This window comes from Pelodiscus sinensis, chromosome 1, assembly GCF_049634645.1.
Source record: "Pelodiscus sinensis isolate JC-2024 chromosome 1, ASM4963464v1, whole genome shotgun sequence".
Classification (NCBI taxonomy): Eukaryota; Metazoa; Chordata; order Testudines; family Trionychidae; genus Pelodiscus; species Pelodiscus sinensis.
Genome location: NC_134711.1, coordinates 213,176,337 through 213,189,159, shown reverse-complemented (window position 1 = coordinate 213,189,159; position 12,823 = coordinate 213,176,337).

The following is a 12,823-nucleotide window of genomic DNA, read 5'->3' as shown; positions in this document are numbered from 1 at the left end:
CAAAGAAGCCTTTCTTCATCGACACAGGTAAACCTGGTTTCACGAGGCTTACCTGTGTCGATGAAGAAAGGCTTCTTTGTCGGGGCATCGCGTCCAGACTCCCCCGATCTGCCGACAAACAGCTGATCGGCAGATCGGGGCAGCCATTTAAATTTAAATGAAGCCGCGATTATTTTAATCGCGGCTTCATTTCCCTCTTCCGATCTGGCTAATCTACATGCCTCCGTCGAAGGAGGCATGTAGTCTAGACACACCCTCAGTTACAGTCACTCCGGCTGGATTCACAGCCGACACGCAGTTAATGTAACTTTCCTCTCTACTGCGGGGGGAGGGGGGGGAAACAGGTAGATCCGCAGGTGACAGGCTGCTGCTGAAACTCACAAGAGATCATCTCCCCTCCCTGTCCCTGCTGCTTTTACCAGTAGACTGATAGTCCAGGATCAAAAGATCAAGTGAGTGAGCTTGCGCAAAAAAACAGAGGCAGCAGTTGAACCCAGTGAACCGGAAGGCATTGAGTCAGTCTGCCATTAGCATTGTGACCCACTGGAGAGTGCTGTTTTGACTTTTGAATATTTTTGCCCATCAGAGTGTACATAGTGATGGAGTCAAAAGTGAATGAAGGTGCTAGTAGTAGTGGTAAAAAAACTTTAAAAAGGAAGCATAGAACCCTGACACTGAACCAGAAATTATAAAGATGCTAGAAAGAGGCATAAATCGGAACGTTATCATGAGTAAATTTAACGTTGGATCTTCGACAATCTATGACATAAAGAAACAGAAGGATAAATTGCGAGCATTTGTTGCTGAAAGTGAAGCACCTACTAAATGTACTGAGCTACGGCAAACTCTGAAAATGCCTAAGATGGCACAGTTGGATGTAGCTTTGTTTAAGTGGTTTAGTGCAAAGCGTTCTGAAGGTAAGCCCATTACTGGGCCAGTGCTCATAGAAAAAGCAAAACAGTTTCACAGTCAAATGAATATTAGCGAATCGTGTGTTTTCAGAAGGTTAGTTGCGTAATTTTAAGGATCGGCATGGGATCCGTAAATTAGATATCAGTGGTGAGCAAAAGTCTGCCAATCATGTAGCCGCTGAGGAGTAAAGTGCTATTTTTGAGCAGTTGGTGGAGGAACACAGGTTGTCACCTTGTCAAATGTACAATGCTGATGAAACTGGGCTCTTATGGCGTTGTTTGCCAAACTCTACTCTAGTTGGCAGTGGTGAAAAGGCTGCTCATGGCTTCAAAATGAACAAAGACCGCATTACAGTTCTGGTATGCGCAAATGCATCTGGCACGCATAAACTTAAGCTTCTTGTCATAGGGAAGTACAAAAAACCAAGGGCATTTAAAACTCTTACGAGTTTGCCAGTGATTTATGAGGCACCGGGGAATGCTTGGATGACGTCAGAAATCTTTAAGGACTGGTTTTTTAATCATTTTGTGCTCGCAGTTAAGGAGAATTTTAGAAAGGAGGGTCTACCGGAGGATAGCACAGCTGTTCTTTTGCTCAATAACTGTTGAGCACATCCGCCCGCTTCAGAGCTTGTAAGTGGAAATATCTTCGCTACATATTTGCCACCAAACATGATGTCTTTGATCCAACCGATGGATCAAGGTGTGATACAGAACTTTAAGTGTTTCTACAGGGGGACTTTTGTCCAAAAGTTGGTAAACTCAGACTGCAGTGTTTCTGAATTTCAATCTGATTTCAACCTTAAGGACGCTGTGTATGCGGCTGCATTGGCTTGGAAAGACGTAAAGAAGGTTACTGTACGAAAATGTTAGAGGAAACTTTGGCCTAGCATCATGTTTTGTGATGATTCTTCTGATGAAGAGGAATTTTGTGGATTTAATGTTAGGCCTAAGCACATTAGTAACATACAAGAAATAATTGAAAATGTCTCTGAGAAGAATGCTGTTGCAAAGCTCTCAGAAAATGACATTGAACAATGGCTTGCCATGGACAAAGATGAACCAGTTGTAGAAATTTTGAGTGATGCTACGATCATTGAAAGTGTTTTGAATCCACAAAAACCTCAAGAAGAAGAAGAAGAAGAAGAGGAAGTGATGGAGAGAGCAAAATATACCTGGCGAGAGACAACTGAATTTATTTCCAAATTCTACAAATTTGCAGAGTCTTGCAGCCAATATAATGCAGCTGAAGTGATGAACCTTCGTATTATTCTGAATAACTTTTATGCTAAGAAGTCACAGTCCTCTAAGCAAGCTGATCTCAGGGATATGTTTGCAAGGGCACAGAAGACAGTTCAGCCTTTTTCTTCACCGCCACCACCACCAGAGCCTACTGTTGTTGACACTCCCATAGAAGCAGAGGAGGATATTGAAGAGGGGGATGATAACAAGGATGAAGCAGCACTGGTTTCATCGGATGATGAGTAATTGTGCAGCATGGCAAAATAAAGTTACAGATTTAAGTTTCAGGGGTTTGTTAAAATTTGCATTTTTTAGTGTTTAAGTGAATAATTAACAGACTGTATATATATCCGCAGTGTATATATCCGCACACCCCCACCCAACCGACCCCTTCCTTCCCCTGCCCCCCCTCCTCCCGGCAGTAGAGAGGAAAGTTACATTAACTGCGTGTCTGCTGTGGATCCAGCCCGAGTGACTGTAACTGACCAGAACGTCCTGAATGTGGCTGCTTTGGCACACCCTCGCCCGCTCCTCCTCCGCCTCCCCCTCTCCCACCGACCCCTACCTTCCCCTGCCCCCCCCCCCGCCCCTCCTGGCAGTAGAGAGGAAAGTTACATTAATTGCGTGTCGGCTGTGAATCCAGCCGGAGTGACTGTAACTGACCAGAACATCCTGAATGCGGCTGTTTTGGCACACCCTCGCCCCCTCTCCCATCGACTCCTACCTTCCCCTGCCCCCCCCCCCCCCCCCCGTCCCGGCAGTAGAGAGGAAAGTTACATTAACTGCGTGTTGGCTGTGGATCCAGCCGGAGTGACTGTAACTGACCAGAACGTCCTGAATGCGGCTGCTTTGGCACACCCTCGCCCGCTCCCCCTCCCCCTCTCCCACTGACCCCTACCTTCCCCTGCCCCCTCCCTCCCGGCAGTAGAGAGGAAAATTACATTAACTGCGAGTAGGCTGTGGATCCAGCCAGAGTGACTGTAACTGACCAGAACGTCCTGAATGCGGCTGCTTTGGCACACCCTCGCCCGCTCCTCCTCCACCTCCCCCTCTCCCACCGACCCCTACCTTCCCCTGTGTCCCCCCCCACCCCGGCAGTAGAGAGGAAAATTACATTAACTGCGTGTCGGCTGTGGATCCAGCCGGAGTGACTGTAACTGACCAGGACGTCCTGAATGCGGCTGCCTGCCTGTCACCGCCTCTCCTCTTCCACTGCTCGCAGGCTCTGTCTTCCTGCAGCAGGAGGGAGGGTTTGGCACACCTCCGCCCCCTTCCCCGCTTCTCCTCCGACGAGACCCGCCCGCCAGAGTACCTCCTGATAGTCCGGCATTTCTGATAATCCGGCACCACCTGGGTGCCAGGGATGCCGGATTATCGGAAGTCTACTGTATATACTTTCTCTGCTATTTATAACACATCAGAACTTAAATTCTAGAGGAAATAGTCATTTTATTCATTCCCAATTTTCTCAGCCTAGAATTCCTTCAACTTGGTGTGATGTAGAGAGAATACAGTAAAAATAACACTGTCTTGATGGAAGGAAGTGGGGCTGTGTTAACAACAAAACAGGATTATTGCTAGAAACTATGAAATTCATAATTATTTGGCTAGATGGCGCAGTATTAATGCTATAGTCCTTTGGTTTTTTTCAAGTTTGCTTTATACACCAGGGGGCTACGTCTACATTGGCCATGAGTACTTGCGCAAGTACACTGACGTTCTAATGTATAAAATCAGTGCTTGTGCAAATACTCTGATGCTCCCACTCAGGGATAAGCCCTCTTGCACAACTGTTCTTGCACAAGAGGCCAGTGTAGACAGGCAACATCAATTTCTTGTGCAAGAAAGCCCGATGTTTATAATGGCCATCGGAGCTTTCTTGCGCAAGAGAGCATCTACACTGGCACGGATGCTCTTGCACAAAAGCACGTCTTTTGCGCAAAGGCACATGCCAGTATAGACGCTCTCTTACTCAAATACTCTAACGCAAAAACTTGCCAATATAGACATAGCCCAGGGGAATTGTTTCCTATTGTATAAACACAGTAAAATGCCTACATGTGTGATATAAGTCTAGGCTGTACTTGACACCATAGCAGGTGTTTTGCAGACCAAGGCAAAGAAACTTAAGAGAATCTGCCTAGCTCAGCCAGCTCCAAAGAAGTTTAGAATGGTTACTCCACCTATATGTCTCGCACAAATGAGACGTGGCTGCCACTATCTGCTAATGCATGATCCTGAGAACATGCCAACCAAATAAACACAGACATGCAAATCTATGGATATCTGTTTTATATCCATAGATGTATTCTCATTCACAGATGTCAGTGCAGATATCTATGGCTCATTTTTGAGGATACAGAGGTGGCTGTGAATACAAATTTTTTATCTGCACAGGGCTCTACAAATAAAAGCTTTTAGAGAGATCCATTAAGGAGATGAGAGGAGAAACCTGTTATTGGTGAATTACAAGTTAACTAAAGGAAAACTGTCAAGTTAAAAGAAAATCACATCTGTCTGAAATTTGTGTATCTGCTCTTAAAAGTAACATTTTATGCTGTGTAAGTGAGAACAAGTCAATAAGAATACTTTTTTTGTATTTGCTTGTGTAATTTATAGTACTTTTGGGTACACTCAGTGCCCGCTCCTTCCTTTGTATAATTAATCAAATCCTGATCCTGCAAATACTTAAACTTTATGGATAGGAGTAGTCACATTGATTTCAGTGGAATTATTCATGCTAAATGTAGAAGACCTAGCAATCTTTTAGATTGCAGGAGAAAGGTTAAAAAAAGTGCCACCCTCCAAAAACTGAAGTGTCCATTATACATAAAATTCTTCATACTATAATTTGGGAGGTCTTCCAGTTATTGAAGACAGCTGTACACAAATGCCGTACATATTAGAACATTTTGTAACAGGCAGTGTTTATTTTGTACTCTGAACAATGGACACTTACAAATAATTTATTCAGCTAGTATAAAGATTTTGAAGCAGCTCCAGTGACACAGTACTCAGCCAAGTTCTGTAATACATGGAAAGGGAAACAATTTTTTATATTTCAATAGTAGAGTTTGTAGCCATAATGCTGAGCAGATTATGAAGTTGTGAGCGACAGAATCCGATGAAATAACTTCCTAAGAGCATTAACAAGATATCTGGTTATTGACAACTGTAGTTATGGAATTGTTGTGATAACTGCCATTATTTACATAGTAAAAAATTAAGAGTAGTACTACTTTGAGTGATTGCACATATTCATTTCACTAAAAGTGTGTGCCCACTTCATGCCTAATTGTACGAGATGATCCCCTCAGCAACACCCATTGGGGGCAGTGGAAGTGCCCGCTGCTGCCTCCCACCACTGTGTTACTTGGGCAATTCTGTGGGAATGCATGCCAATAAATGCCCCGCCTGCAGAATTCCAGTGCTTCCCTGCAGAAAATGTCAGGAAAGCAAAAGGAAGCCAGGTGGGAAGGAGAGGATATGACCATGATTGCAGTTTTGCAGGGTGATTGCCCCTCCAAGCAGAGTTGAGGCATACACAGGGTTATATGCCACTTCCCACCATCTTCATTTGTGCAAGTACAGAGCTGCCCAGCTGAAGGAGCCTGAGCTGCTGACTTCAGCTGAGCATTACCACCTGTGTCTTAATGCTAGTCAAGTTCCTCCTCCTGTGTGCTGAGAGCCTTCCTCTTACCTGTGCAACAGTGAGTACCCAGGGTGGGGCTGGGGAAAATGAAGGAAAGGGGGAGAGGTAAGAGGCAGTAGGGAAGAAAGGGAGTGGAACAGGGTGGGGGAGATTGAGGCATAAGTGTTGGAACTAGGGCTATGTGGGGGTGTTGCTGTACCTCCTGGCTTGATATGGTTTCCATTATATACAGGGTTTACAGTTTGTTTCAACAGCTCTCAGTACCCCCACTCTACATTTTGTTTCAGCATCCCTGGAGTGTGGGGATGGGGAATGAGTTAGGAAAGAAAAGGGGATAGGAGCTCAGCATACTGCATCCCCTCAGCTGCAACTGGGTCTCCCCGGTTAAGTAGGCCCATCAAACCCTCACCCTGACAAGCTTTACCCCGCTAGACTTGGACCCCTCTGATGAAACACCCAGACCCCTTCCCCACTGAGCACCAACCAACTGCACCTGCGTCCCTACCCTATTAAGCTCTACTCCCCTGGTGCCTGGACCCTCAGACAAGACCCCCAACACTCAGATCTTCCCTCCCCACACTGAGCCCCACCACCTTCACCTAGATCTAGGAGAGTCCCATTGCCCTGGAAACCCCCAATGAACCCCATGCATCTAGATCTCCCACTAAGCTGCCCACACCCAGATTTCCCCATACAGAAACCTCACATCCCACATCTGGATCCTCCCCATACTAAGCCACTCCTGACTTGCCAAAATCAGGACCCTATGTATTCCCTTACATAGATAACAGGCTAGTAAGAAGCCAGTCCGGATCTCTGGTACTGTCAGGTGTGGCTACTATTCAATTCACCTTTTATGCGCTGGGGTTCCAAGCCAATACAGAGAAATCTGTCTTGCCTCTTGTTCAGAAAATATTATTTGTTGGGGGTGAGCCTGGTCTTTCTATTGGGCTGGATATTCTAAACAATGTGGGCCGTTGTTCTAGATCTAAAAGCACATTCTGTCACTAGAGTGCATAACTGTGTCAAGCTTTTAGCACACATGACTACATGCCCTTACATGGTGCAGCATGCCAGGCAGGATTTCAGGAAGCTGCAAGAATGGTTAACCTTGGAGTATTTATGAGTCCCCTTTACTGCTCCACAGACACTAACACTAGTCATAGATATGTTGGCTCTAGGTTGGGGAGCTAACTTACAAACACAAGGTCTTGGTCTATCTAAGATCTAAAGCTCCATATAAATGTCAGGAAGCATTGACCAATGTATTCAACTTGCATGATATACATTCCACATATCAAGGGGCAGAAAGCAGCCATGTAGGGTTACCAGGTGTCCGGTATTCACCCGGACAATCTGTTATTTGTGGGCTCGGGCCGGTAAGAAAAACAAAAACAGGAAATACCAGATATGTAAAATGTCTGGTATTTCATGTTTCCCTCGGATGGAAGCCCGGTGGGGACAATTTTCCTTTGCCACGTCTGACGGGGAAGTGAGGATCGCGGCAGAGTCATAGCGAAGGGGGACAGGAAGGGACAGTGGCTGGGCACCACGCTGGGCTGGAAACAGAGTGCATGCTGCTCTGGCCCACATGACCAGCAGAGACCGGGGAGCTGGCCACGTGATGCCTCCCTCTACACAATGTGAGCCAAGGCAGCTGGGCCACGCAGCAGGAACAGCGACTTTAAAAGTAAGATTAACTTACCCATCCATCTCGTTCCTCCAGTGCCTGGCTCCGTGGGGGCGGGATTTGATTGGGGTGGGGTGCTCCCGGTGCTGGGGATGCCTGGCTGAGGGGGAAGGGTGAGTGCATTGCTAGGGGGACCTGGGTCTGATGCAGGGGTGAGTGCATTGGGATGGGGGGGCTTTAGGAGGGCCTGGCTCTGGGGGAGGGGTGGGTGTACTGGGAGTTAGTGTGTGGCCCCAAACTGGAGGGAGTGGTGCAACTTTTGCTTAACAACTTTGGTGCCCCCCTCCCCCTTTTTTTTCTCAACAGAATTTTGTCCTGTTTTTTTGGGGTGGGGAAGGGTGTTTGGTATTTGTTGTTAAATCATCTGGTAACCCTACAGCCATGTTCTAGGTAGACAAAGAGTGCTTGGTTGATAACATTATGTCACACGAGTTCTGTTTGAGAATTGCCAGTTCCATCAGTCTGGAAAGTGGTTTATGTTCCAGGGGTTCAAAATGCCCCTAGTTGACCTATTTACATAAAAAACCAACACAAATAATTTGTATTGTTCTTGAGCAGACCACATGCCAGATTCATTGGCCTTTCTGCTATTCTGATGAAGGGCCTGCTAATGCCTTCCCTCAAGTTCTGCTCCTTTTTTATCCAAAGTCAAACAAGATTGTGTTACCAGCAAAGGCGCACTAGTAAACTAAATTTAATGGGCCTGATCTTAAACTATGTTAAATGCCTTTGTCCCAGAAGATGGTCCGACCTGGAAACCACCGTATCTGTCACCAGCGGATTTCTCAGCTCCAGTCTGAATAAACACAGACACGTATAGTGTTCAAATTTAACAGTATATTGTAAAGTACAACAGATAACATGTAAGTTAAAACCTTACAAACACTGAACAGATACAACAACCCCTCACCCTCTGATATAATAGAAGACAAGATAGATATAACAAACGTCAGAACTTTATACTCAGTTTGTCTGAGGCAGCTTGAAGCTCAGGACCTTCAACCCTTTAGCTGGTGGTAGCTTTCAGGGCAGGAACACTGAGGCGTCCTGATGCTCCCGATAGTATGGCAAACAGTTCAGTTCACTGATTAGTCCCTGCCTTTGCAACAGACCAGTGTACAGTTTGTGGATTGCAAACAGGGCAGTTCTGGGTGCCTTGAAGGGCCTTCGCCACAGAAGGCACAGAACGATGGACGGAGCTCTGTGGTCACAATCCCAATGGTGTGGGGAGAAGCAGGTAGCTGACGCTCATTGAGCTGAGCTATTGCTACAGCTGTGGGCCAAAGCACCCTGTGGGTGGCAGTGGATTCAGGTCTGGTCTGTCACTGGACTGGGCCTTCACCACAGTCTCTGACAACGGAACGACTCTCCTCCAGGATGGTACGGGAAACTGCCAACCGGATCTCCTCAGGAATCCAGATTATGTAGAGCCCAAGGCAGGAAAAGTCCTGAGGGTCCCAAGTGCAAAAGCAAGGCATATCCAGTGCAAAACTTTGGGGCCTTGTGCAGATTCTGTGCCGTGTGCAGCTTGGTGGTGCTGTGAGCATAACCACATGCTGTGTGCAAAGGTGGTGTTTTGGCGGCAAATGTCCAAAGCTAACGATTGTATTCATCTTACATTTTTGTGTGGCCCCATCAATCATTGGTCATATCTCCACTATCACTCCTGTGGGATACAGATGTGATCTCCTGGAACCATGACAACCTCTCATGCCAATGTGCATGCCCTCCACCTGAAAACCTAGATGACAGCCTGGGAAAGTGCTTGTTCTAAAGAAGTACTGGAAGTGCAACTAAATAGAAAGCCTTCATCTAGGTCAACTTACCTTACTAAACTGAAAAAATTCTTCATTTGGTCCGAACAGAAAGGTGTTTAGTGGCCTATTCAGCATATATTGGAGTGTTTCATGTTTCTGAAACAAGTCCTACCTGTTGTGATTGGGTGCCCTTATGCACCATACTGAAAATGCCACACCCAGAGCAGACTACAAAAAATAGGGCAGACAATTCCCCCAGACTGGTAGTTTATTCTATCATTAGATTCACCAAGCTAGTAACAGAAGAGCTTTTATAATGCCACACTTATTAACAGGGCTTGCCAAGCCGTGGCGAGAACCACTCACCAGCCGCGCAGTTCAGCATGCTGCGCATGCGCTGATCACGCTGCGCATGTGCTGATCGTGCTGCGGCGCCGTGCTGGGCTATAATCTCTTGGCCTGTGGCAAGTAGATTACCTAATTGTCGAGCCCTGCTTATTAACAAGAGCCAAACACAGTCCCTTTTAGGCATTCCAGCACTTGTCTCTATGAGAGCCAAATATGGTAAGGGGTTATTGAAAATCTCATTCACCATATCTGAGAATTAGGCATTTATCTTCATGGCAATATGTATCTAAGATCTTATCCAGACGTCACACTGTAAACAAATCCTCAGTAAACCACTTTAAGATTTACTAACAAAAGAAGCCCTAGTCTACCCTATGGTGTTATTGCAAAATACTAAGCAGAGCATCCACACTACCAAACCTGTTATTTCAAAATAACTGGCTGGTTATTTCAAAATCTGTATTCCTGCTTTCTTTGTCGGAGAAGGTTATTTAAAAATAGTTAATTTAGGAGTTATTTCAAATTTAACTATTTCAAAATAATTTCGTAGTGTAGACATGCCTGAAGAGAGTTATAAATGGTTAGTAGATCATATACATATAAATGATTGCAAAATCCTTGTATCATTTGTAGCAATGATGGAATAGATTTCTGGCTGGTAAAGTCTCTCTAGTAACTTATAAATGATTGGAAAGTACTCAGGTTTGGTTATGCTTGTTGTCATTCCTCGTGGATTTCCAGCTGTGTTTGTTAGTGCTATCAACTGGCTAATAATGCTCTCCAGAGTACACAGCTTGTTCATTCAACCACATCTCAGGCATCTTCTTCAGTCTTTGAGGCTTGTGCGCACATCTTGGACATTTGTAAGCTAGGAACCTAATCATCAGTCTTTGCTTCTCACTACACCAACTCTCATCAACCAGAGATAATGCCAGATTTGGATGGGCAGTCCTGCAATCACTGTTCAAGTAGATTGCAAACTCACCTCAAGTTTAAATTGCTTGTTAGTCCCCTATGGTGGAATGGACATGTGCTATCTGGTGAAGAAGAAGAAATTGTTACTAACCTTTTTTTTTGTAACCTTTTTTTTCTTCTTTGAGTTGTCAAATTTCTTCCCTTCTCTGAGTCTATTCAATAGGAAGAAATTAAGAGGAGTTGGAGGCAGCTCCTCCCTTTATATCTGTGAATAGTGGTGCAGTGTTGCATAGCATTCTGAGTGGGTGGTGGAGGGGAAATCTCCAATAACTATGCACAAGGTGTGCACACACCTGTAGTGGAATGAACAGATGCAACACATCTTGAAGAACAAAAGTTACAATAAGGCTACATCTAGACTGGCATGATTTTCCGCAAATGCTTTTAAGGGAAAACTTTTTCCATTAAAAGCATTTGCGGAAAATAGCGTCTAGATTGGCACGGACGCTTTTCCGCAAAAGCACTTTTTGCGGAAAAGCGTCCGTGCCAATCTAGATGCAGTTTTGCGCAAGAAAGCCCCAATAGCCATTTTTGCAATTGGGGCTTTTTTGTGCAAAACAATAACGCGTTGTCTACACTGGCCCTCTTGCGCAAAAGCATTTGCGCAAGAGGGCTTTTGCCCGAATGGGAGCAGCATAGCATTTCCGCAAGAACACTGACAATCTTACATGAGATCATCAGTGTTCTTGCGGAAATTCAAGCAGCCAGTGTAGACAGCTGCCAAGTTTTTCCTGCTTTTGCGGAAAAACTTGCCAGTCTAGACGCAGCCTAAGAGTTTAGTAACTTTCTTTTCTGGGTAAATGAGAGGAAAATAATCTTTCACAGACTTTTTGTGCTTTCTGTCACTGTCCAATTGTACATATAAATTTAGAATTCAAAGGAGAAAGTAGTCATATAGTAGATTTTCAATGGCCTTGCAGTTGTACTCACATTTTTTTTAGTTCAATGTCATTTTGTTCTGCTCATTTTATCTACTATATATCTGAGAGAGTTTGAGTTTCTGTCTGTGTGTCCCTCTGTGAATCTGTTTGTTCAATAACTCCTCCTAAATAGCAAGAGCTAGAACCACCAAATTTGGCATGTAGTTTCCTCTTCTCATAACTTAAAGAAATATCAGGGTTTGGTTTTGTCAGTGTAATCCACACACCTAGGCTCTGTCTACATTGGCATCCCTTTCCGGAAAAGGGATGCTAATGAGACACATCGCAATTGCAAATCCGCGGGGGATTTAAATATCCCCTGCGGCATTTGCATTTACATGGCTGCCGCTTTTTTCCAGCTTGGGGATAAGCCGGAGAAAAGCGCCAGTCTAGACGTGATTCTCCAGAAAATAAGCCCTTTTCTGGAGGATCTCTTATTCCTACTTTCAATAAGAGATCCTCCGGAAAAGGGCTTATTTTCCGGAGAATCACGTCTAGACTGGCGCTTTTCTCCGGCTTATCCCCAAACCGGAAAAAAGCGGCAGCCATGTAAATGCAAATGCCGCGGGGGATATTTAAATCCCCTGGGGATTTGCAATTGCAATGTGTCTCATTGGCATCCCTTTCCGGAAAAGGGATGCTAATGTAGACACAGCCCCAGTGTGGTTCACCGTCCCATGCAGTGACACCTAGACCACAACAACAGATAAGAACAAGAGACCTCTACAACATGGGCTGAAAGCCAACTGGTTTTATAGATCAGGCTGTAGAGGCTTCTATACTAAGCTCCAGGTTCAAATGCACCCTGTGGTTACATCAGGACAATTATATGTGTATAGTATGTGATTGCTTCCGGTCCCCTGCCCTGAAGGACGGAAGCAATGCTGAGTATGTCTTCTACTTTACAGATATAATTAACAAGCTGTTTGTTCTGCCTTTCAATTGACTAGTTAATTTATTATATAAAATTAGCAATTAGTACAGTACATTGTTCCATTTCATATATTCATATCCAGTCCTGTTTTAAGAAATAAGATTTTGTGAGGAACTGTATCAAAACTCCAGTCATCTGAAGAAGTGGGCTGTGCTCACAAAAGCTCATGATACCATCTACATGTTTTGTTAGTCTATAAAGTGCTACCAGACAATTTGTTGTTTTTTAAGTGTATCAAACACTTAACTCAATTCTGAACATGGAAATACTGTCTCTTACGGTTCACTTAACTTTTCCTTTCATGCTGAACCAGGTTTTTTGCTTGACAGAAAATTTAGCTAAAAAAGGAAAGAAAAACATAGATGAAATTGCAGAGAGGCATATCTGAAATGTG